Source organism: Mandrillus leucophaeus, unplaced genomic scaffold (assembly GCF_000951045.1).
Source record: "Mandrillus leucophaeus isolate KB7577 unplaced genomic scaffold, Mleu.le_1.0 Scaffold517, whole genome shotgun sequence".
Classification (NCBI taxonomy): domain Eukaryota; kingdom Metazoa; phylum Chordata; class Mammalia; order Primates; family Cercopithecidae; genus Mandrillus; species Mandrillus leucophaeus.
Window position 1 is genome coordinate 274427 of NW_012105553.1, and position 27186 is coordinate 301612.

The following is a 27186-nucleotide window of genomic DNA, read 5'->3' on the forward strand; positions in this document are numbered from 1 at the left end:
ACACACAGAGACACAGAAATGGGCATGCACAGAGGAATGACCATGTGAAGACACAGAAAAAAGACAACCATGTGCATTCCATATCCAGAGGCCTCAGAAGGAGCCAACACTGCCCACACCTTGATCTCAGAATTCCAGCCTCCAGAACTATGTGAAAATAAATTTATGTTGTTTAAGCCACATAGTCTGTGCTATTTTGTTATGGCAGCCTGAACTGACTAACACAAGGTCCAACTGTCTATTTGACATCTACATTGGAGATCCCTCCGGCATCTCAAAACAAACTTGCCTCAAACTGAGCTTCTCCCAAACCTGTTCTTTCTCAATCTTTGACAGAGAAGTAGATAATGGAAGAGTGATATTATTCAGCCTTTTAAAAAAAGGTATGTCCTGCCATTTGAGACAGCATGGACGGTCCTGGAGGACATTATGCTAAGTGAAATAAGCCAGACACAGAAAGAAAAATACCACGTGATTGCACTTACCTGTGGCATCTAAAAGAATTGATCTCAGAGACAGAGAGTAGAATAGCGGTTACCATAAGTAGGAAGGTAGAAGAAGGTAAGATGTAGTTCAAAGGGCATAGAGTTGCAGCTGTATAGGAGGAATAAGTCTAGGAATCTGATATACAGGAGGACAATAGTTCATAATACTGTATTGTATACTGGCACTCTTACCACACTCACATACAAAGGGTAACTCTGTGAGAAGATGGAGGAGTCAATTTGCTTAACTGTAGTAATCATTTCAGTATGTATAGGTATTTTAAAACATCATGTTGTGAACCTCAAAAATATATGATACATTATAAGTAAAAAAAGATCCTCTCCCTATTAAATGTTCCCACCATTCAATTACATGACCAAAATTAAAAATCAGGAATAATTCTTACTCTGCTTACTCTCCATTCAGTGTTAGCAAACCCTGACAATTTTTTCTCAAATATTTATTTTCATAGCTACCATAATTGTTCAAGTCACTGTTATTTCTTGCCTGGCCTAGTAAATAAGCCCATACATTACCACTTTGCTTCCATTCTTCTTTCACTACAGCATATTCTTCACTCAGCAGCTGGAGTGACCTGGTTAAGGATTTCGTGCAGCCTTTCTAGTGTCCTCCAAGAGAAAGTTGGTCCAAATCTTCTATCCTGACATCATGTTCAAATCCAGAGTCCCAACATTGTGAACTTTTATCTCTCTTCCTTCTGTCTTTTGACTTTACCTCTATCTTTGTCTCCTCCTTATCTGTTTTCAGTGATAGACTTCTTAGAAATTTAATTTCCCCATTACACCAAATTCCTGGGCTGAAGATGTTCTTGATCAGCACTCTTGGTGATGCGGATGGGTTCGTCTTGGTCGTGGACCCGCCAACCTCAAAAGTGAGCATGAGTTTCAGTACTTCCAGAAGCAACAGGGGACTTGTGCATGAAGTATTCTCCCCTAGGATTCAAGTCCTGGATACTTTGAAGTCTGACACATGGACCTCACAGATGCAGGGACCTTGTAATTGAAGGTAAAGGAAGAGGAGGAAACATGCTTTTCTGCACCTGTTCTCCTCTCCTCTTTTGTCTTCCTATATTTTACCCCCATTACACTTCCTGACTGCTATCCCCTTCTATAACATTCCTACATGGAAATAATGCTTCCCTTGCCTACCCTTGCATTACACTAGGAGGCAAGGGAGGGTTAGAAATGTGCCTCGATCAACCAGTTGTCCTCAGGCTTCAGCATTGAGCACAGACCTTGATGATCAGCACCACAACATGTGCTCAAGGATTTTTTGTTCACTTGAAAACGATGCCTTAACAAAATTGAAGGATTTCTGCAAGATTAAAAATACTGCCAGGCACAAAGTCAAGCTCATGACGCTGTGCCAGATTAGAGAAGAAGAGCAGTCTTCTGAGCATGTGAACCACAGGGCTGCACACAGAGCCCAGCTTACCCTTCCGTGGTCCAGCCCCTGCATGAATGGGGACCCTCCCTGCCTGTGCCTCGAACCACTTGCAGGGCCCAGTGGCTGTGGCATTTAACACTCATACAGTACTCGTTATACGAAGGGGACTTATACTTAACAACTCATGGAAGCTGCTCAGGGGCCCCATAAGACTCCTTGCACAAAGGAAGAAACTGAGAAAGAGGATGAGAAATATGTCGCAATCACACAGCTAGTAAGGGGTTGATCACAAATTCAAGCTCTGGCCATCTGGCTCCTGTGACTATACTGTTAACCACTATTCTAGGGGGTGTCATAAATCCACCAACTCACAGCCCCAGGAGTGGAGCTGCAAGCTCCCTTGGCCTCACTCACCTCGGCACTGCTGAGTAAGGAGATCAAGATCTTAATTGATCCAGGCACTTAATTAACTCTTCTGTTACTTGCCTTTCAAGAGAGGCTTACAGATGGAACGACTGCGCTATTATTACCAGCTGACCCATTCTATAAGACAAGGGCCAGCCTGAGGTCATTTCCCATCTCATGCCCCTTGCTGTACACGTCACACTTTCTTTGTCCAGAGAAGGTTATGAGAGTAAATCAGAGTAGGATTAATAAATAGTAATAAATAAGTAAGTGAAATATCTTTAAAATATTAGGATGTTCACCTAGAAGCAAAACTATTTTAACTTTTGTTTATAGAATAAGTTAATCTGGAAAAAATAATACGCAAAAATGGCTGATCTATCAGAAACTTTAAAAAGCACATTTGAAAATTTTTTTCTATTTTTCCTAGATTGTCTATGAAACAAGAAAATTAAATTACATATAACTCTTCTGAAATTGGTTAACCCCCCTGCAACTGAGTTAGATGGAAGGAAAGAACCCTTGGGCACTTCACAGCTCACACTGTGTAAGGATCTCAATGTGTAAATAAATTCCCGACAAACCCTCATATCAGCAATCAAGTCTTTGTTCACATATCAATAAACTGAAGTGTACAATTGAGTTTACACTCCACATATAAACCGTATCCAGGACACAATTAACAAAATAACAAGAAGTAAACCATAGAGCTCTTGAAATGTTTAAGAATTACAGGAACTTCCTAAGAAAGAAACAAAAATATTATGCTTTGTAAAACATCACTAAAAGTTGCTCTTAGAGTTGTTTTGTTTGGTGCATTAACGTGGTGATATTTTAATTCTGAAGACGCTGGCTCAAATCCTAAGTGTGACTGAGTTGAAAAATTTTTAATGAAGAGGTTCTGCTTAAGGCTGCCTATGCTGTACCTGTGTGAACCACAGTGAAAACGGGGAGAGAGAGTGCATGGAGCTCATAGGTGCTGGGTGCTTACTACAGGCCAACCATTGAAAACTGGTCCCCACATGAGTAAGTCAAATGAAATGTATCGGTTGCACTATTTGCATTAATGTCAATATGAACAAGAAGGCAGAGATCGTGAGATCTGGGGATTAGGCACTCCCTAAAGCATCCTGTCTTGCCCCCCCTTCTTTAGCATGGTAAGCATTTGTGCCAGGACTGCTGGAATTTTTGTTATGTGTGATTTTTAACAAGCACTCCATAAGGCAGACTTTTTATCACTCATCAACTCATGTTGAGTACCTACCAGGTGTTGTGCACAGTGCACTTGTAAATAAGCTGGTATTCAAAGACCTTGTATGATCTTCTCAAGGTCACACAGCTAGTGGAGCAACAAGAAACTGATCTCAGATGGTAATTGACTGACTGTGAACCTCTCTTCAGTTTCATATGCAGAAATCCTAACCCCCAAGATGATGGCATTAGGAGGTGAGGCTTTTGGGAGGTGATTAGGTCATTAGGATGGAGCCCACCTAATGGTATTAGCACCTTTATAAAAGGGGCCCCACAGAGCCCTCTCACCATCTTTCCACCATGTGAGGACACAGCCAGAAGATGGCAGTCTGCAAAGTAGAAGAAAGCCCTCACTAGAAATCGACCCTTGGACTCCCTAATCTCGGATTTCCAGCCTCTAGAACTGTGAGAAACACCACATCTGTGGTTTATAAGCTACCCTGTCTAGATTACTTTATTACAACAGCCTGAACTGGTTGAGATCATCTGACTTCAAATTATGTGCTCTTTAGGCAACTACAGAGAACCGTTAAGCAATGTCAACTTTAAATGAGTGCATGTGTGATAGAAGGCATTGATCACGGTATTAGGAAAAGCTGATCAAGAAGCTGTGAAAGACTCTAGTACAAAGGTCTCTCTGGCATGTAGGATTAAGCAGCCCGGGAAGCCATTCAAGAAGACAAGGCTTTCTGGGAGGGATGACCCCCTTGCTGGAGTCTCTGCTGACCAATATGCATAGGCACTGCTTTCCATTACTGCATTTCCAATCCGCAAAGCTCCTCCTGCCTTTGCCCGACCTCGGCCCATGGTCAGCGATGATGCGCCATGAGAAAACAATGGCCTTGCCCAGGAAAGTTCTGGTCGCGACCCTTTGGGAGAGTTGTGAAAAGCTGTTTGACCACAATGGTTTTCTATGGCAAGTAAAAACTAGAATGCTGTGGAAAATGCCAAGAGAAGAAATCCAGAAAAAGCTGCAGACAGAACTTCTGACTTAGGGGAAAAATGTTGGGAATTGCCAATAACATATCTGGGAAATGGGCCACTTAGTTTGAAGCCTCAGACACAACAAATGCCTGGGAGAACTTAGACCAACCCCGTGAAACAGGACCAGATCGTTCACACGGGAACAAGTCTGTGGCCACCGCTGCTGGGAGCTGTGCTCACTTGTGGCAACATCAGGGAAACATTCTGCACGATTCAGAAAGGCTTGGAAGGAAACTTCACTACGATCAAGAATGTACTGTTCTTTGAGCTATTTCCTTTAACAACTTGGAAGAAATAATAATTAATATAAACAGTAGTCCCTGGACTGGGCTGGATGCAGGAGAAACGAGGGCAGGTTTTGTAGTCAAAAAATTCAGCTTCGTGGACCAGTTTTCCTCAACTGTTCTCTATGAACAAGTCATTAATGAACAAGTCATTAAAGCTCTCTGAGCCTCAGTTTTCTCATCTGTAACATAAGCAGACACTTGCATTGCAGGGCTATGAATAAGCTTAAATTCCCTATGGGTATAGAAATAATACTTGTGCTTCCTCATTATTCTAAATAGTTTTATAATTTGTAATTATGTGATTCTTAAAGACCTAGAAGAAACAACAATCAAAACTAAGAAGGGAGACCAAGAAGAAATTTCTAGTCTCCGAAGTGATTATAACCACTAGGAATTCAAAACATTAAATTCACCTATACTTTTTAAAAACATAAAAACTCTTCCAGAACATAATACAACATAAAAAAACACTTATCTTTCCAAGCAAACTTAACCCTGACATCAAACTATAATCAATATAGATCAGAAAAGAAAAACTGTAGAACCAGTCTCACAAAATAGTCATTGAGATGCTAAATTAATAGTAAATATAATTCAAATGTCAAGACTAGGAACAAAATGAAATTTTGCCTAACACAAAGAAGAATACTCATTGCAAAGTCATTGCTCTTAACTTGGAAACATTAGATGAGTCTCACTAATGTGAAGAATATGAGGGAAAGAGAGACATGCCGAATGCCATCATGATGATTCAACACTGTTGAGGAAGTTATTGTCATACAGTGGGACATTAAATATCAATGTTTGACTGCAAAAAAATAAAACTTAATTTATCTGTATATTTGATTATATAGATAAAAATACAAAAATAAGAACTGAAAACATTTTGGGGACAGATCAGAATGAGAGGAGACAGCAGCAATGACAAGTTCTTGAATTTCCTGGAGGCCCCCTAAGAACACATCCAGTAGGACTCGACAGTAAACCTAAAAACCCACAGACTATGTGACCAACAAAACAGGTGAGCCCTGACACAGAAGCAGGAGAGGACATTGCCCAACATAGCAGAGCCCTGAGCCAGGGGAACAAGAGAGGAGAGGGGTTTCTTGAAGGGCCTGGGAAGCAGAGAACCCACCATCTATCAGTTTCTCTCTGGAGAAACAAGGAGCAGGCCTGCCAAGAGCAGTCCAAAGGAATGAGGCTCCCTGCTTGGATATGTGAGTGAAATGAGAGACTTCCATACCATTTAGATGGGCTACTGCAGTCCCTGCCTGTAAATCCTGCAAACTCACAAGTCAGTGACCCTCAGGACAATGCCAGAAGACACTGAGCCAAGGCCTCTGGAAGTAGGAGCCCAGTGCAGCCCAGCAGGGAAAGCAGCGGACAAGAAAGTCTAGATTAAAACAGAATTGACTAGTACTGAATGATCGTGAAAATGGAGAGGAGAGTGCAGAGTGCTCTGAGCTCTAGCAACTCTCATAAAACAGGGGGCTCATGGGAGGGCTCTTGGAAGGTTGAACTGGCTCTCAGATGCCTTGTGGCATTCGCTGAGAATAAAAGGAAGGGAGCCAAGATGCGAGGAGGTAGAAGCACTAGTTATTTTCAACACTGTTCATAGTAGAAAATTAGAGCCATCCCCAGACAAACTGACAGAGAGAGCTCAGAGCTAGCAGACCCACCTAGAAGAAACACTAAATGAAGTCCTTCAAGTGAAAAGGGAAGGACACCAGAAAGATAGCAGTCCAAACCACAAAGAGAAGAAGAGCACCATCAGGAGGTATGCAGGTACATCCAACAGACTGAATAAATGTATAGATTTTTTTTCTTTTCATAGAAAGCATAAGATTGCTTAAAATAATAATGATTATTACATGGTATTGTTGGGTTTATAACACATAGGTGTTTTATATATGCATGTATCACTATAATAGAGCATTGAGGGGAAGGAAATGGAATGCACTGAGCATCCTCATTCAGCATAGAGCACATCAGATGTAGACGCTCACAGCTGCACATGGCAGAAGGTAGCAGTAGCAGTTGTCACTGCCCTAGCATCAGAACGCCAACAAGAGCAGCAGCAAGAACAGAAGCCAAGCCAGTGCCTCTGAGCCCCAAGAGGCAAGTAGGGATCTCCCATGATTGGAAAGCTTTTCCTTTTAGCCGAAAACATATGGCAGGCATTAAATGAGAAGTGACTGAGAGCAGGTACCACCCTCTTATTATTGACAATTGGTCCACATTTGAATTTAGAGTTACTATAGCAACTGTGGATGTTTCCCAGATTTAAGAATCTTATAGCATCTCAGAATGATTGCACAAGCTTGTGGCTGTCAGGCACATACCAGGACCACAGCAGAAGCTGATCTCTGGTTCACACAGGAAAAGGGCTCCCACAGGGCCCCAAGGAGGGTCAGGGTATCAAGGTCCTCTTCCCATCATGAGATATTCATTGATTCAACCTGGGCTGACCATACTGTGCAGATAAACATTCAAGACTCAAGATCATGGGGTTCCATTGAGGTCATTCTTTTCTTTCTTTCTTTCTTTCTTTCTTTCTTTCTTTCTTTCTTTCTTTCTTTCTTTCTCTTTCTTTCTTCTTTCTTTCTCTTTCTTTCTTTATTTTTCTTGTCTTCATTAAGTCTTAAGTTAAACCTTCTTCCAATTGTGGTTATGGGCAGACATGTGGGCTCAAAAGTTGCTTTGTGATGCCTGAAATCTTAAGTCCAGAAACAGCCTGATCTCTTTTTATGGAAAAAAAAAAATACAGAGTTTCGCTCTTGTCACCCAGTCTGCAGTGCAATGGTGTGATCTCGGCTCACTGCAACCTCCGCCTCCTCGGTTCAAGCAATTCTGCCTCAGTCTCCTGAGTAGCTGGGATTACAGACATGCCCCACCACGCCCAGCTAATTTTTTGTATTTTTAGCAGAGATGGGGTTTTGCCATGTTGGTCAAGCTGCTCTCCGACTCCTGGATCTCGTGATCTGCCCACTTGGACCTCCCAAAGTGCTGGGATTCCAGGAATGGAGCCACTGCACCTGGCCAAGAGCTTGACCTTTACCTGGGCCATGTAGGGACCCATAACGAGGTCCAAGATCTCCCCGGTAAAGAGCCTGATCTTTCCAGGGAGATCCTGGGCCTCGCTCTGGGTCCCTATTTTTAGTTTCGTTATGATGCCAGGCATCATAAAGTACATGAAGTGGACATATCTTCATTGAAAGACTTGTAAAACTTTGGCAGTTTTTTTATTTTATTCTTTTGGTTCTGTTTCACTTAAAATCCAATAAAAATGATACTGAAGTCTAGTTTGGTAGTTTTATGCTCCCCCAAGTGTTTTCCTTGATAGCTCGTGAGAAGCATATTCTGTGGTATGGCACACTGGCTGTTCCTGACGCTCAATGCTGGGGAGGGGCTGCTGTGTCAAGGGCTGCCTCATCCTCTCTTCTCCACCACCTCTGACATTTGAAGACACAGGGAAGTCACAGGTTCCCTGGTTCCCCTCGGGGGTCACCGAGGCCCAGCATGGGTAACGCACGTGGATCTATAAGTCAAGTGGCAGACCATGATGTTTTTCTACTCTCAGGCCAGCACTTGTCTTTCCTTTCACATTTAAACTGAGATTTTGATTTGAGAGGTCACACAATTTTAAAACTTATCTGAAGACATAGACAAAGTCTCATAAATATTTTCTCCTGTTTTTAATTGGTAAATTAAAAGTTTAGATTTTCTTTTTGGTTCTATGACTGCCATGGACCAAAAGTGCTCTCATGTCCTGAGAGAGTTAACTTGCCTTGCTGATCGGGAAACCACCTGCAGTGGGCTTGCGGCAGATGAGAAGCTGGCTTTGATCCCCACGGAGGGCTGCCTTACTACATGCAAATGTTGGATGTTGGCAGGATACTGGGCTTGGAGCATGGGCAGGATCTCAGAACCTTGACTCTGGGCTCTGTGGAGCCCCTAACTTCCTGACTCCGTACTCAGTGGTCTAAGAGGCTGACCTGGGCAGCTTTGGGGAAAGTACTAGAGGACTTCAGGCTCTGAAGAATAAGGTAAGCATGCGATGTCCTTTCTTCTGCCTGAAGAATGAATATTGCCAGATGTGATGGATTCACCCAAAGGCAGCTTCTTCAACTAGTCTTCTTGAAAAGAGAAAGATTTGACTGTGGGTGAGCTATTTCTTCAATTAAGACTTAAAAAAAATAAACAGTCTGAATTAGTGCATTTTAATAGAAACTAGTAGATTCTATTATTTGGGCAGAGTAATAATCGGCATCATATTGTAGGAAAGTAAAAAGGCATCAATCAAGTTCATTTTCAAACATGAAAAACCCAGTTAATTTGTCAACAGCATAATGCTTAGCCGCTTAGAGATTCAGATTGCAGCTCCTGCATTTTATGGTCATTTTACCTTAGTTAGAAACTGCATCTGAGAGGACAAAACAATTTTCCTTGGATATTTTTTTCTATCTGGTGTTGGCTTCCCAATCACTGGCTCTGTGCTAATGTGGCTGATTCCAGGCCCGTTGACCACCAATGCACCTCTGATCTCTCTCCTCATCTGTAAAGTGGGCATGCTATTAGAACCTACTTCGCAAGGGTGCTCTAAAAATTAAATTAAAGAACTACATGGTGAACATTTGCTGAGGGCCTGCACACCATAGGCAGTTGCCAAATTTCAGTCCTCATTCTCCCCTCTCTACACCCCTGGCACTTAAAGACACAGGGAAGTCAGAGGCTCTCGTTCTCCTGGGGAGTCACCAAGACCCAGCATGGGTGAAGGGCTTGCTAACAGACACCTGAAGCCCACACTTTATCTCCTAAGCTCTGTGATCAGGCCTCTTGCAATGATATTACAGCTGCTTTGTACGCCCTCCCCCCACCACACACAAAAAAAATTGTTTGAGAAAAGACAGAGGCAACTTTGTGTGACTCTAATCTTTGCTCCACTTAAAAATCCCAGCTAGTCTCTGTGTGTTGAGATAAACTCTCCTGGAAGGCGTCTGAAGGAAAAGCAAATATTTTGACCATTAAAAGAACCTCTAAATAACAAATGTCAAAGGCAGGGCATGTGTTAGGCAACTTCACTTATCTCAGGGTTTGCAGGCTACTTTGCTTCACTTTTTTAGTCTGTTTATAAGTGATTATATTATAGGAATCTTTGACAACAAGATTTGGTCAGTAAAGAGACAATAATAAGATGCATATGAAAGTCTCCCTTAAATAGAATTGATGTCCGGCTAAAATTAACTGCAACGTTTTAAATGAGTCTTCTACTGGAACCTTTATACAGAGTAGGTTGTGTAAAGGAAAGGGCAGTTCAGTGTGAGAGAAGACTATTTTAAGGACAATATGCCGCAGGTAATTTGAGATAGTCTTGAGCATGTTTTCCATCTTTGTCACTCAGGTCTGTATTTTCAGAGGGTTTTGGCTGCCTCATTTAAACAGCTATTGAAATTTTAAATGAATATTTATAGAATTCAGCTTAATTGCCTGCTTAGAATGATAGAATGTAGTCATTCCACAAAGATAATGAGGGTTTAATGTACTGCAGGAATTGACCGCATTAATTCATTCAAGCCATTCTCTGAACACTTCCTCGCTCCTGCTATGTGCCAGGCATTCCTCTAGGAATTGGAAGATGCCCAACAGAATAATCTATGTCCCTGATACTTGAATCTAATTTTAATATAAGCTGTAGCCAAGAGTTTTTAAGTGTGTAATATGTGTGAGGCACTGTGCTAATTTATTTCTCAACCCATTCCTGTGAAATTGATGTATATGTTTTTCCACATTACTGATAAGGAAACTGAGTCACAGAGTGTTTGTCTCCTGGCCCTCATCACCCAGCTAATGATTGGGTTATACTTTTAGGCTGCCTTGAATGTCAACACCACAACAGTAAGTGCGGAGGTGAGCACTTCCATCTATACTTCTCATGTATTTCTTAGGAAACATAGATGCCAATTAACGTCATGTCATCTGTCCTAGATGAGTTCCAGTAAGTTGGTATAATTTCTGTGCATTTTCTAAGATTTTTGTCACTTGCTAGTTGTTTACATTATTTAATTCCAATTACTTCTTTTAAAAAGCTGGAGTTTTAACTACTTTTGTCTCACAAGTAGTGGCTCTTCTCTTTTGCCCACCAAAAAAAAAAAAAAGAGAGAGAGAGAGAAAGGGAGACGGAAAGACAGAAAGAGAGGGAGAGAGATACAGAAAGAGAGAGAGAGAGAGAACACACACACTTAAACCCGAATACTAGATATCCCTCTGCTTTTTGTTCCTTTCCTCACATCCAAAACGGAATGTCTCATGGGCTACTATGTTGCTTAATCCTCTTCTGTCCCTCATTTCATTGCTGTCTACCTCCAAATGTATATTTATTTATTATGCAGGTCAGGATATAGATCATTTATTTTGCTTTCTCCTTTTAAGCCAGGCCCAATGGGCTTTGTCTTTCATTTATAAAATGGCATATCAAAGCATTATGATGAACACATGGATCTCTATTTCAAAGTGGAAGGAAGTCTGCCAAGGAAGATGGAAGCAGCAATAATTAATTACATATCAAATAGAATTTGAGTTGTTCTTGTTCCACTGAGGTAAATATTAATCCCCACCTGAGACTCAGTGCCTTGCCCAGGATCCAGAACCAGGAAGGGGGAAAGGCAAGACCTGAGTCCACATATTCCCACTCCTAGCACAGGCCTCCTTACACTTACTCTTCCCCACTAAGATGTCCATCTCTGAGTGTACAAAAAACAGAATGAATAAAGGTGCAAATCCGCGAAACACATAGAAACAGAAATGAAAATGCAATTATAATTGCTAAGAAAAAGGAAATACTTATGTGTAAACCTAGCAAACATGTACAGGACCAGTACGTTGAAAACCACAAAATGCTGATGAAATAAATCAAGAAAAACCTAAATGAATGAAGACCATACCATGTTCATGGATTGGAAAATTCAGTATAATAAAGATGAAAATTCCCCCCAAAATCAAATTATAGTCTTAATGCAATTTCTATTAAAATATTTGCAAGGTGTTTTATACACATAGACAAGTTTATTCTAAAATGTATATGGGCCGGGTGCAGTGGCTCACACCTGTAATCCCAGCACTTTGGGAGTCCAAGGAGGGTGGATCATAATTTCAAGAGATCAAGACCATCCTGGCCAACATGGTGAAACCCCATCTCTACTAAAAATAGAAAAATTAGCTGGGCGTGGTGGTGCACTCCTGTAGTTCCAGTTACTTGGGAGGCTGAGGCAGGAGATTTGCTTTAACTGGGGAGGTAGAGGTTGCAGTGAGCTGAGATCGTGCCACTGCACTCCAACCTGGTGACAGAGTGAGAGTCCATCTAAAAAAAAAAAAAAAAACTGTATATGAACAGGTGAACAGGTACAGACCCTGAAAGTTAAAACAATCTTGGCAAAGAATAATAAAGTGAAGGAAACTTTCTTTCTGATATTAAGGCTTATCATACAGTTACATAATCAAGACAGTGTGGTACTGGTAGCAGGATTAACACAGATCAACAGAACATGATGCTCAACATCATTAGCTTTTGGAAAATGCAAATCAAAAATCACAATGATATACACCCATTAGGAAAATGCAAATCAAAATCACAACCTACACATCCATTAGGGTGTCTATAATTAAAAAGATGCATTATAACAAGTATTGATGAGGATGTAGAGAAACTGAAGCTCTTAAACATTGCTGGTGGGAATAAAAAATGGTGCAACCACAAGGAAAAAGAGTTTACAATTTTTTTAAATATTAAACATAAATTTATGATTTAGCAATTGTACTCCACACCAAAAAGAAATGAAAACACAAACACACAAAACTTGTATGCAAACAATCAGAGTAGCATTAGTCATAATAGCTAAAAAGGGAAACAATCCGAATGTCCATTAACTGGTGAATAGATAAACAAAATAAGGTATATCCATTCAATGAAATGTAATGGAATACAATTTAACAACAAAGTAGAAATGAGTTACTGATCCATATTACAACACGGATGATCCTCTAAAACATTTTGCTAGATGTCAAACACAAAACTACATGTTATATAATTCTTTTTACAATAAATGACAAGAAAAGGCGAATAGAAATATACTGCCACAAGCACAAGGCTTATTTATAAGGTATCACAAGTATTATAAAACACTTGTGTTTAGATTGTTCTGATGACTGCACAACTCTATAAATTCACTAAAGTCATCACATTGTACACATTGTACAAAATGGGTGAATTTTTTGGCAAGTGAAATATGTCTCAAAAATATATTTTTTAAATCTTCTTATTATTACAGTTTTCTGTCAAAAGGTAGTACAATATCTTGAGGAAAAAGTGCCTTTTCTAATTCTCAAAGGGCTGGATGAATCATCAGCATGTGAGGTTGAAAGAGTCAGTTAAGAACCAGATCACAAAGGGCCCTGTTGGCCACACTGTATCATATGGGCTTGGTTCTTCAGGCCGTGGGATGCAACTTGTGGTTTTTAGGCCAAGGATGAGCCTGATGAGAGCATTGATTTAAAAAACTAATTTGAGCATAAATATAAACACGAAGGTTGGATTCAAAGAGAAGTTTAGAAATGTAAACCCCATAAAAAATGGTTTATTATGAATTATTGGCAATGCATATAATATGCACACAAGCACACACACAGCACACACAGACACATGCACACACACACACATTCACTACCCTAACACATTTTTTAGTTTCTGAAAGTTCACTGAATTACTGGATTTGAAGCCAAAGGACATACAGTTGAATCTTCTCCTGCTATGATTACCAGCTGCAGGGTCTTGGAAATGTTCCTCAATCTTACTGTAAAATGAAGATAAGAGTTGTGCATTTGCGGAGGGAATATCAGATCATAAAAAACAGAGGTTATTAAGTAGAAACATCCTTCCATGTATGTCCCCTACATCTTGTGCTTCTGTCCTGGCGTGTCTCATCTCAGAGGTCAATGTCTTCCTGCCCCAGGCTATTCCTTACACAGTTTCTGTGTCCTTGGGATTTTGACCCTACCCAACCACCTACACGTCTTCCACTTTGTCCATAGTTACTTCCTTGCTTCTGGTGCATCCCCTGAAGACATGAAAATGTTCAAAATAGCCACCTTAAAAAAATAAAATAAATAAGACTGTTAAACACTTCTATTAACCTTAGTTGTTGTCTAGTGGTTCAACTTCTTTTCCTTCATAGAAAAGCTTTACATTAACTCTTCATGACCTCACTCCTCACCCAGCTCTCCACCTACTGCATCTCTTTCTCCACTTCTCCAGTGAAATGATCCTTACTTGGTGAAACATGACTCTTGCCCTTTCTGGGTCTGGTTTCCCAGCTACCCCTTCCACCTCTGATTTTTTTTTTCCACCTGAGATTTTGCTTCCAATTCCACTGATGCTTGTAACTTAGGGGAATCAAGAAAACCAAACTGACCCGTTATTCCATCGGCCTTTTGAAAGTGTCTTCCCTTGTTTTTCTCTTATTTCCTAGACTCTTTCTTGGCAGATTTTTAGTGATGCTCCAATTTTCCTGCTTACTCCTAAGTCTACAACTTCTGCCCACTTCTTTGTCTGAGCTCTTTTCTTTCATTTTTTCCTCTCTGGGTTTACTTACAAATACCACCCCATGCTAGCAGTTCCTCATTTCTGATCTCCAAAACAGAGATCAATAAGTCCTACACCAGCTGCACTTTCAACTCTGTTTTCTCACATTATTTTATTTCCCAGCATACCTGATCTTCCTATATTTTCTGCAGCTGATATTCCTTGATCCCTGCAAAAAAATTCTAAGCTCCAACTGTGAGCCAATCATTAGGATGGAACAAGGGCCCCAAGAGTTGACAAAACTGTCCTTATTCTCCAAGCACAGTTGTTCACTGTGCAACAGACCATGAACCAGGGATCTAGACAGGATCACCGTCTGACCCAATCAGCCCTCCACTGAGTTGAGTCAACATAGCACTCTCAGGATCTCTCAAATTTGCCCTCTCCCCATTTTCTTTCTACCAGCACCCTAGTTCAAGCATGCCTCGTTTTTTGGTTGATACTGCAATACAAACGCTCTTCCTTCATAAAACGTATGTCCTAAAATGCATTGGCCTATTTGAAATTCTACAAATTCTACAGCTAGATCTTCCATCACCCTCAGGATAAACTTCAAGTTCTTCGGCATGATAGTCAATATTTTATGATGCTTCTTAGCAGGGAAATCCTCTCCAAATGCACTGTGTTCCTTGGATACCAGAGTCCCAAACATCCTGAAACTTGCCTTACTTCATGGTCTCAAATCCCTGTGCATTTGCACCTGCCCTTCTTCTAATATCCTCACCTCTTCCTCTTTCCTCACTTATCTGATACCTACTGTTCTTTGAAACTCAGTCCTTGAGTTCTATTTGGGAGCTTCCCCAAACCCTGCTCGTTGATAGTTTTGTGTTTTAGACATACCACCCCTCTCAAATGCAGTATTATCTGCTACATCTGTCTTACGCACCATCGTTGGAGCTACTTGAGGAGAGAGGCACTGAATCTCCTGCCCGCAGCCTGGGGTCTGGCACATAGGAGATACACGAGAAGAGTGGGCTAAGTCAGAGGACTGATCATTCGTATAAAAGGGCTTTTTAAAATCTAAATCTTGAAGGTAAAGAAAATAAAATTATCAAATAAGCTTACGCTGCCCATCTATGTAAGAAATCTTAAAAATGCATTTAATCTTAGTTGCAACATGATTTTTCCTTCTGTTTAAAGACATGACTCTATTTTATTCTGGCACGAAAGGATTTTGGGCCAGAAAATATCCTCCTCCTTATGAGGAATTGGAAATAGGGCCGAGTGTCCTGGTGAGGGCAGAGGAAAAGGCAGGAAAAGCCCCAACCAGCTGCTGCCTGTCTTGGTCCCCTCATCAAGTGCCGCCAATGCTGTAAAAGTAAATAAACACTGGAGGAGCCGAGCATTCGTTTAGCGAGGTTTGACCTCTCCTGAACCTCAGCATCTTACCCTGCAGTCTTGCTTATATCTATCTCCATCTGTTTGGTCTGAGGCTGGAGCTGGATGACTCCTGACTCCAGAGGATCGTGATGACACATGAGCTTGGGCTTTTGCAGTGGGGACAGGACAGCTCTGGTGTGGCTCAGCCTGGAGCTGTGCTCCCAGGCAGCATCCTAGCCATCTTTGTTTTCAGTCCATGAAGCATAGCTTCCCTATTTGACTTTGGAGCCCAAAACTCAAGGTGCTCCATGATATAGGGCCTGAAAAAAAGAATGTTAAAATGCAAAAATCACTACTAAAGGGTTGGTGTATTACACTGTGGGGGCAAAGTGCCCCTGCCGCACCTCTGCTGCTGATGTGGGCCCTCCTCAGTGGAGGACTGCACTGGGGCAGTCAGGTGACAGTAACTCAGAAGATGGTCCTCTAGAGAAATAGCATGGTACCACACTGCCAGGGTGACAGGCGCCTCTGATGCCTATGGGCTGCAGGACCAAGGGGTTAATTATTTAAATTTCATATTCACTATATATCAGACCCTGAGCTAGATGCTCCCACCTACCTAATTTATTTGAGAACTGTGATTATGGCCCATATTGGTACAGGAAGAAACCATGGAAGGCTTAGAATGTGAGAATGACTTGCTCAAATCACAGGCCAGGGAGAGGCAGAGCTGCATGGCAGTGTGGCATTTCCCTCCCGTCGTTACTTCATCTAATCTTAAGGATAAAATCGGCCCTGGATTTACAAACATTGAAATTCCAGTTTAAATTTTCCAAAACATATAACTGCTCCTCACTCTAACCCTCTGTGCATGCCCCCCCGCACGCGCACACACACACACACACACATTGGAGGGAATGAAGAGCGTGCAGAGGGGTTAGGAAGGTAGTCTGGAACATGACGGGAAGACTCAGGGGTCAGGGGCCAGTGGTGAGGTGGGTCAAGAAGTGAGGAAGGCCAAGAAATAGCAGGAGCACTATGCAAACTTCAAATGGCTCTCAGATATTCACTGTGTGTTCCCTTCTGAGGAAGGCAGGAAGAATAAAACATTAAAATGCTCTATGTTAACATCTTAAGTTTTAGAAAATGAAGCTGAGCTTGAGTTTACCTCACCTGGCTTTAAGGACCTTACAGTGTTCTTGCATTCTCAACCCCATTAGTTCCCCTGTGTCTCAGGCTTTCTAGTCTAAGTGGGTTTATTACTGAAATAATTGTCATGAAGATGCCCTACCAGACACGTCATGAGCTTTGGTTACTATTTCCTGTTATCATCATGAGTGTTATTTTCTACAGATCCACATCAACTAATATCAATTAGCCTTGGGCTCAGAGGTGGTTTTCCTGGGTCCTGCCGCCCCTAAATGAAATTCAACCTCCTCATTCTAAAAAATCAACGTTAGGGAGAAAAAACATCCAGGCTCTTTTTGAAACTTGTTATTGACCTACAAAAGAAGAGGCCCTCATTTGATCTACAGAGCTTGGGCAGTGGGGCCGGGTGGCAAAGGAGATGCACATTTGAGAAAGCAAGGAGGCTGCAGGGACAGAAAGCAGATAGGAGACAGGGAGCAAGGGCTTCGAGGGGTCTCTAAGCTAAGGCGTGGGGCCTTAGACAAACCACTTTTCTCTCTTCAGTGGGGGGTTATATTCTCAGAGAGTTATGTCTTTTTTTCCTCTTGCAGAGCCTGACTCATTCATGAGTTGTAAATTCAGTATAATGGGTTGTAACTCATATTTTGAAATAAAATAAACAGAAGAGGAGAGGTCAAGTTGGGATAGGATGTGGTGGGGAAGTGATGGGAAAACATCAGAGTGCATTGTATGGAGCAAAGGTAATTCCTCTTCCATGATGATTTTACTTCTATTGTATGTGTGGCAAAAGAAGCACTGGGTTGTGGTATAAAATACATTTCCTGTAAAAATATACACTGTGTTTTATGGTAAACAGGAGTTTTGAAGTTGCTGGTTTAGCACACGTATTGCAGACTGGGTATTCCTCTCAGAAAGTGCAACATGTTTATCCTCTCTCACAGAATGTCAGCTCCAGAGAAGACTGAGCTTGACAATCTGAACGTGTGCGGTCACTACTGTGGACTGAATGTTTTGTCCCCTCCAAAACTCAGGTTGAAACTTACTCCCCAGTGCAACAGTGGTTGGGAGGTGGGGCCTGACTGGAGGTGTGTAGGTGGTGAGGGCTCCACTCAGGCATGGGCCTGTGGCATCACAACAGGGCTGGCAGGAGTGGTTAGCTTTCTTCAGCTCTTCTGCCATGCAGCAAAGAGTGTTCCTCCCCTCCAGAGGATGTCATATTCAAGGTGCCATCCTGGAAGCAGAGAGCAGCTCTCGCCAGACACCAAACCTGCCAGTGCCTAATCTTGGACTTTCCAGCCTCCAGAACTGTGAAAAACAAGTGTATATGCTTTATAAATTGCCCAGTCTCAGGTATTCTCTTATAGCAGCACAGAACGGACCTAAGGCAGCCAACTTCCTTCCCACCTAAAAAGCTCATTATGAAAGGAAAATATTTTTAAAGCTCTACTAGCACTGGGAAATAAAAGTTAAAAGCCTTTAGCCAAGCAGAACATTTACAGCACTCCCGGAAGTCAACAACAAACAGATCTACGGAGAAACAAGTCCAGAGCAATCACAGGCCAACAGCCAGGCCACGTAGTGGTGCTGCGCATTCGACACACTCAAAACTCAGACTCAACAGACACTGGCAGTGGGGTTGTGGGGGCAGTTTTAATGGGTAGGGATTGGGAATAAGTGTTTAGGACAGATATGTTATCATTTCATTCTCCCTACCACTTAAGCCCAACCACATTCATTCCCACGCTAAACCAGCAAAGTGGGCACAGAAGCCAGCTAGGCAGAGCCACGCCCCAAGTAACTTGCAAAACTCAAAAGGGACAAGAGCACAGTCCCTCTTCCTAGAGGACAAGTTATCATGGAAATTATTGGCAGATACACAAACATAAAAATTAAAGGGAAAATATTTGCTGCAAACGTGACAAAGGAGTAAGCTTTAGAAGAGCCTGATTCACCGTGAAACATCTAATGACACTTAAGCTCTGGGCCACCCACTTGTGTGGTTCACCCTAGGGTTGTGGCAAAGGCCTAGCAAGGAATGGTCACATTCTTATTTAATTTTGCATTATTTCTCCTGCAGATGACCCCTCAAATTTTATAAGCTTCAAAGACCACAAAACATAATTCATCCTAGATATTCAGAGTTAAGATGAAATAGTTAAGAGTTAATATAAATCACTAAGAAAAAATACAGTACAATGTGTGGGAAAAAGATATAAACAATTTATAGAAGAAAATATATAAATGGTAAATAAGCAGAAAACATAATCTCTGCCTTGTTTATAATTAGAAATATGTAGATTAAAATAAAACCCAAATTTTTTCCCTCAGATATGCAAAACAAATTTTTTTTTTTTTTTTTGAGGTGGAGTCTCGCTCTGTAGCCAGGCTAGAGTGCAGTAGCGCAATCTCAGCTCACTGTAACCTCCGCTTCCCGGGTTCAAGCAATTCTCCTGCCTCAGTCTCCCGAGTAGCTGGGACTGCAGGCACATGCCATCACGCCCAGCTAATTTTTGTATTTTTAGTAGAGACGGGGTTTCACCATGTTGGCCAGGATGATTTCAATCTCTTGACCTCGCAATCTGCCCACCTTGGCCTCTAAAAGTGCTGGGATTACGGGATTACGGGCATGAGCCACAGCACTAAAATTTAAGTGACTGATAATATTCATCCATGGTGGGAACGTATATTTATATATTTTAATTAAAGTAGAAATTATCAAAAATTACTAGAACAGCAAATTGGCAAAACCTATCAAAATATACATTATCAGTAAGTCAATAATTGAGCTTCCAGGCATTTGTCCAACACAAACATACATTCCTTGTTAGAGATATGCACAAGGAAGTTTGTTGTTACATTATGGAAGTCAAACTATAAGAAACTTTAGCATCCATCAGTAGGGTAGGTATGTCCACACATACTCTCTCTAAAAAGAATGAAAATATTTATATGCCTTACTAAGAAAAAGACTCCCGAGTTAGAATATATTTTACATGTAAAATTCAGAAGTTAAAAAACATAACCAACTGCCGTCTTCTATGTTGGAAACTTGTGGGAAGAGTGTAGAGTTCGAGAAAATTACAAGATTCATGAAAGATTAAACATTTTCACATACCTTAGACTGTAAATGTCAATCCCTCCCTTTGGCATACCTACAGTGGAATTCCAGTTTCTTCTGGGCCCTTATTCAAAGTTAGTTTTCTGAACTCATTTTTATAGGTCTTCCTTTTTCCTTTGGCCTATACTGCCTTTTTGGCTAACAGGACTTTACTTTTCCCATGTCCTGAAGTTTCCCCATATCCTGAACACTGGCATTTAGTACAAGTGATGGTTTGTTGTTCATCACGCAACATGATTTCACTTTTCAGTATGTTTCTTTACAAGAGATTCTCTGGTTGTTTGATTTACAATCTAGTCCTGCTGTGTATAACATGGTCTTTGTTCAATTTCATGAACACCATGAGTGTCTTTTTCTTCATGTGGATTCCATTCTTCTCGAGAATTGTTTGCTCTTCACAGATAGATTTTCACACCTCCCTATAGCTGCTTTCATGAACATGGAAAATAATCAAATTACTCTTTGAGATAGAGGCAAGAGTAATGAGTTCAAGCCCCATTTCCTCCCCACTGACTCATCTACCTCTTGTGTTACAATAAATAAGTTAGTGCGTGTTGAGAAGTAGTCAGTGCACAAAAGCTGTGGTTGTTTACATTGATATTTCTGTTAGAATTACCTGCTCTGTGCAGATAACAAACTGAAGCTCAGTACGTTTTCCAAGAGTACTTACATAGTAAGGGTAGAGTGAACCTGGACTTCACAGCCTTAATCCCAAATTCCTCCACTCCGTGAAGAGCCTCCTCAGGACTTCCTGATTGTCATGTGCCCTGTGAATTCTGCTTGCCTGCAGAAACTCCTCTTAGACAAATTGTGTTTGTACATAGCACAAGCTTACAGTCATTTTTACTAAGTCTATTAAAATTAAAACTATGTAAAGTAGAACCTGAAATCCTGGGCATGACCACGTAGGGATTTTTCCGTCTCAGGGGAGAAGGTGGAATGAAGGGATTAGATATTAACAAGGCCTGTAGAGGTTCTAGCACCTGTTCCTGCCAGACTGGCTGCGTATTTTCATTGAAAAAAAGGAGTAACAATGCAAACCTGCTGCTTGAACTTTCTTTATTTAGAAGTCTTGCTTGTTTGCCCTTTTGGATATAGGTGTCTCCACAGAAAGATTACAGAAAAACTCATCACTTCATATTTCAAATCAGGCAAAAGAAATGCGTAATGAGGTTTCCCCAGGGTCCCACAATTTCCTTTCTTGAGAAAAGATTTAAAACACTGCCTTGAAACAGTCCACCGGAATCCCTCGGAGAACTCATCCATCAGCTGTGGGCAAGACCCTCTGCGTCTTTCCACCTACCCAGGGAGTGATGCCCATTCTGAAGACGGTCCAAGCTCTTCTGGTAATTAGAAATGTCCCACTTTTGAGCAGAAAACTTGCAATGATGAGCACAGTACTTTGATGCTACCTCACATTATATTTGGTATGTGCCGTGGTCTGAATGTTCGTATCCCCAAAATTCCTATGTTGAAATGCTAACCCCCAAAGTGATGGTATTAGAGGTGGGGCCTTTGGGAGGTGATTAGGTCAGGGTGGGGGACAGGAGAGGCCTCATATAGGATCAGCGCCCTTACCAAGAAGCCCCACAAGGAACTCACTCATCTCTTCCACCAGGTGGAGACACCATGGGAAGGCACCCTCTGTGAATCAGGAAGTGGGCTCCCACCAGACACCAAATCTGTCACGGCTTTGATCGTGAATTTTCCAGCCCCCAGATCTGTAAGAAATATATTTCTATTGTTTAGAAGGCCCTCAGTCTATGGTATTTTATAGCAGCCTAGACAAACTAAGACACTAGAGACAAGAGTGCAGGGAAAACAAAACAAAGCAAAACAGAACCGGACATTTGAGAGATCTCTTCCCATTAGGATTCTTTAATTGTCATCTAATTGCTATTCAAAAGAATTGATACAGAGTCAGAACAGAAAACGAAAGCATTTGAAGATCCTTTAACAGCTTCATAACCATTAGCCATCCAATAAAGCACTGAAGTTCATGCCTATCTAATCAATTTTCTGGCTGTCTAAAAATTTTAAAATTTGCATTAAACACTACAAACAAATACAAATTTTCTTTGAAATGGCATACTATATAAAAGAAGAAAGAATGGTTTGCTAAGTAGGCTATAAGACTCACAGCATGCTGATATTCATAGACAGAAGGCTGTGCAAAGAGACAAGCTTTATTTTATTAGATTTTGTCTTCCCAGCCCTCATTGGAGCCAGTGGAGAGAACTCTATCTAGCTGAAAAACCTGAAACTTAGAACTAAAGCAGCCAATGGCTACACAGCCTGACTCCTTCCCAACCCGTAGCTAGATCCTGGATTACCCGTATGTGAACTAAGGCCAGTTTGGGAAGGGCACTGTGGGAAGCAAATGTACCAGATTCCCAGGGAACAGCCAGATGAGGCTACCTGCACCAGGCCAAAGAGAGGGAGCAATGCCACACCTCCTCCCAAGGGGAAGCAGCTCAGGCCTCATGTAAGGGAAGAAAGAGCTAGACATTTGCCTAAGGACCAGGTTTCTGGACCTCCTCACACTCAGGAGGAGCACAGCCCCATCCTTCTCAACCCAACCTCCGTAGAAGAAGGTAGGCCCCACAAGCCAGAGGAAATTCTGAAGAAGGAGAAAGAGAGGATGAGTGGACCTTCTCTCAAGCCTGGTAGATGCCTGTCGGTCCTTCCATCTACCAAATTGCACCTTTCCCCAAGTCCTAGATGGAGTGATCATCCTCCCTCTGCCTCCCCACCTCCCATGGACTTCGACCTTTATATTCATGTTAGAATCTCTCTGCCTCTTCCTCTGACTTGATTGTTTGCCCTGGAAGGCATAAATCAGACATTCACATCACATAGCCAGGATGTGGTGCAGTCTCTGGAACAGTGAACCACTGAGCAAGTGGGCATTGGAAAGGTTCATAGACTAACAAACACTTCAAAGACCGCTGCTAACCTGGGCCTGGGTGCCTCCGGGCACGTGCCTGAATCCCACCTAGAGACCCCAGCTGCAGAGTCCAAGGCCCTGAGCCCAGCCACACAGCTCAGGAGCGATTTCTTCAGGGCAGAAAGTCCAGTGAGGCTCCTCCAGCAGCTGTGCCAAATGTGCCCGACTGTGAGGAAACAGTGGCAAAGAGGTGTAGGTTAGATGTGTCTGGTAGTGGGCAGGGCAAGGAATGAATTGGGGCGGGGAGAAGACCAGTGGCTCAGCGTGCCAGGGAAGGCACACTGCCACCTGCTTGAAGCAATCCATTTGGTTGACCCCCTGGATGTCTGCACTCAGCCAAGAGCACACTGACGAATGTCCTACATGGCTCACAAGTTCTGTGGATGAGTCTGTGTCTGTGAACACCATCTTCAGTAGTCCAGGGTTCTGGCCAGCTGTCTTGCTCAGTGGTTCTATGGCTACAGGCAATACCCCTCTACCAGGCTGGCTGGCCAGCTTTGATGGGCCTGGGCACACCACACCCCCAATACAGGGCACAGAAAAAGTCAAATCCATATCTGGGAATGATAGGTGACATTAGCCTTTGGAGGGAGCCATTGCTAGTTTTTCAAGCAGGGTGGAATGTGAGGAGAGCTGGGCTTCAGAGGTGTATAGAACCAATTAGGAGTTTTGACCCACCATGGTTTATTTTAGGATTGGGGAACAGGTGCTGGCTGGCTGGCTAGCCCAACCTTCTGAGGCGCCATCCCAGGCCGCATGTCAGGCGCCCTGTGGAATGTTGGTGCCCATCGCGCCGAGCCCGGACTCTACGCTCAGATGTTGCCATCTAGTGGCAACAAGGTGCAAATCTCACCCTTTGTCCTAATGCATAAAGGATTAGGAATTTTAAAAGAAATACTTCTCTAATAAAGCAAATTAAGGAATACTTTTTATTCACTTTTAAACAATACATAGGAAAGATTGCATTTTTGGTTTTGGCCTCTTTAGCCTCCTAAATATATACAAACATCACATCAAGAATGTAAACTACCAGAACAGAAGTCAAGGAGATGCCCAGGTGCCTTTCTTGAGACTGTAGTTTCCCCACGGAGTTACTCTTAGTTCATTGTTTTAATTAATCACATGCCAAGAGATATTTGTTGTATGAAGGAATGAAATAAAACAATTCCTTGCATTTCCTCATTCTGATTCCGACATGGTTACTTACCAGGTAAATGGCACATAAATTCTCTGAGGCTCATACTCTTCACTGGCAAAATGGGAACAGCATGACACGATAATAGGACAGAGTGATGTGAAAAGAGGATAGAACCCTGAAGGCACAGCCTTGGGTGTGTCCTGACTGCTCAGACATGTCTCCCAGGGCAGCCCATTTGATGACACAGCCATGGTTTCCTCTCTTGAACAGGGGGTCTGTGTCCACTTACCTTACCTAAGAGCACACTTACCAGCAGCCCCAGCCAAGAGTGTTCAGTTCATGTTCTGCGCAGTGTCTAAGATATTCCAAACACTTAACAGATGTCAAAAATGGAATATTCATGATAAAAATACTCTTTAGTTTTCCATAAGCTCCAGTGACTAGAATGAGCCCTTCAACCTATGGAAGGATCCAGTACTGGCAACTCAGGGAGTTCTGAATTTTGTGATTCCAAAGCGCTGATTGGTTAAGGTCCAGGATACTTTTCTCCTGCACTACCTACCCGGGCACCTTCCTCAGTGATGAGTCTCTACTCTTACAGCCCATCTCTTCCTAAATCGATGGCCAGCTCACCTAGAATCTCTCAGGCATTTTGCACTTTCCTGCTCCTAATTTTTAGTTTCTGTCTCTCCCTTTCCACTATGAGCAAGCATCCTTTTGTCCCTTGGCTGAAGTTGATCATTCTGTGAGAGTGCTGCCCCTTTGGGTTATGGTTCTACTTGAAATGAAATCATAACAAACATCTCTATGTCCTCATTGTCATTTCCTGAAAGGAGGTGTGAGTCAGGTGCAGGAGACTGAGAAGAGTCAGGCTGAACCTCACTCACAGGCACACACTGAGGTGGGACAGAGACATCCCACAGGATAGCTGCAGGCCAAGAGCAAGTTCCCTCAGGGCCCCAGAAAAAGGCAAAGTGGAGATGCCTTCAGCAGGCTTACCCCAGCCCCACATCTTCTCCCAGCCCCTCCTTACCCATCCCCCGGCTGGGGCCCCATACCTGTTCCTTTCGTGTAATGGATCTCTCTTGGTTCCCCAGACATGCAACGGTTCTGGATGTTGCTGCACCTCTGGCCACAAACTGCTCACTCCCCTTACTGTTGTTTTTCCTCCTCCTGTGCCAAACCATGACAGTTCCCCAAGGCTCTATAATCTTTTCTCTCCTTCCCTTCTCTTCTCCATGGCCCACTGACCAAACCTATATTTTGAACTGTAGTCACCCACGGCTGGCCCTCCTTGGTGGCCAGGCATGACACCTCACATTTGCAATAAACACTGTTCCCGAGTTCTCCGTGGCAGTGACTCCCTCAGCTCAGGCTGCCCCATTGTTCTCTTTCATCAATAGGTCCCAAACCCAGGAGATTCTCTCCTGAGAAATGGGCCCTGGATCCCCACTTCCTCCAGATCCACCCAGCTGCCCGCACTTGCTGTGGATTCTCCTGGAGTTGACATCCACTGCCACCTTCATCTTCCTTGGAGAACAATCATGCCAGGAAGGTCACAGGAGCTGGAGCTGAAATCCCAGCTCTGATATGACATTTCTCTAATCTGTTTCTCATCTGTAAAATGGAGACAATCTCACAGAGCCATGGTTCCAATGAAAGACATTGTGGGAGAGCAAATCCACAGTGTGGAATGAATGGGAGACTTCCCTAGAAAAGAGGTCTAGGCATCAGCTCACCTCTGTTTATTCTCTTTGTAACCCAGAACAAGGGCTGAAACCTTCAGGCCTCAGTTTTCCCATCTGTGAAGTGATCACCTCAGCACCTGCCTCACTCGAGGGTGGTGTGGATTAAACCTAATGCCACACGTAAATGTCTCTGAATTGTTCCTGGGGGAAACCCCCCAGACCATGTATGTTATTCTAATTTCCAATTCTTCTTCATCTGAACTCCTCACCCCAGCATCAAACGTCTACCATACTTTAAATTCTTCCTTCCCTGGCCCTGTCTCTCAACACAGCAAGCATTTCAACACCCATGCATTCATTTGACAAATATTCACACTTTGCCTCTCCTCTGACTGCATGACTTGGTGCTCCGTGGCACAGAGCGCTGTGGGTAGTGACTTCTGCACTGGGCCTGTGATAGGAGGGGTCTGGGCATCAAACACAGCACCACGAACCCCTCGGTGGTGTCTTCTCCTTCCAGGCTTGGTTGAAAGGTAGCCTTAGCCCTGACCTGTCGCTCCACAGCCCCGGGAGGAGACACCAGTCCTTTTTCACTTCCAAGGTTTGCTACTAATGTCTATAGGCAAATAGTGGTTTATAAAAACTCCAAAGGCTCCTCGCTCCCATTTTGATCTTAGAGCTGCAATTAGGGGCTGCAGCTCTGATTTTCTTAGGATGGCGCCTAGAATGTCACTGGCGGGGCCCAAGTCACCTCCTACATTCCGCATTGTTGGGTTGGGGGGAGTTCGCCAGAGCTCCTGATGCACCCACTTCTCCGAGAGGCAACTGAAGAGTGAATACAGCATCACAGCAGGTTCACCATGAGCCACCTGTTTCTAAACAATCCATTTGACTGACCCCCTGGACATCCGCACTCAGCCAAGAGCACACTGATGAATGTCTTACATGGCTCATGACCTCTATGAATGAGTCTGTGCTGGGAAAACTGGATATTCAAATGCAGAATGACATTAGACCCCCACCTCTCTCCATATACAAAAATCAACTGAAAATGGAAGACTTATATAAATGTAAGAACTGAAATAATAAAACTACTAGAAGAAAACATAGGAAAATACTTCAGGACATTGGTCTAGGAAATGATATGAATAAGACCTCAAAGGCGCAAGCAACAAAAACAAAAATAAACAAATGAATTTATTTCAAACTAAAAGGCTTCTGCCCAGCAAAAGAAACAATCAACAAAGTGAAAATACAACCTACAGAATGGGAGAAAACATTTGCAAACTACTCATTCAACTGAGGATTAAGAGCCAAGGTATACAAAGAACTCAAACATCTCAATGGCAAAAAAAAAAAAAAAAAAAAAAAA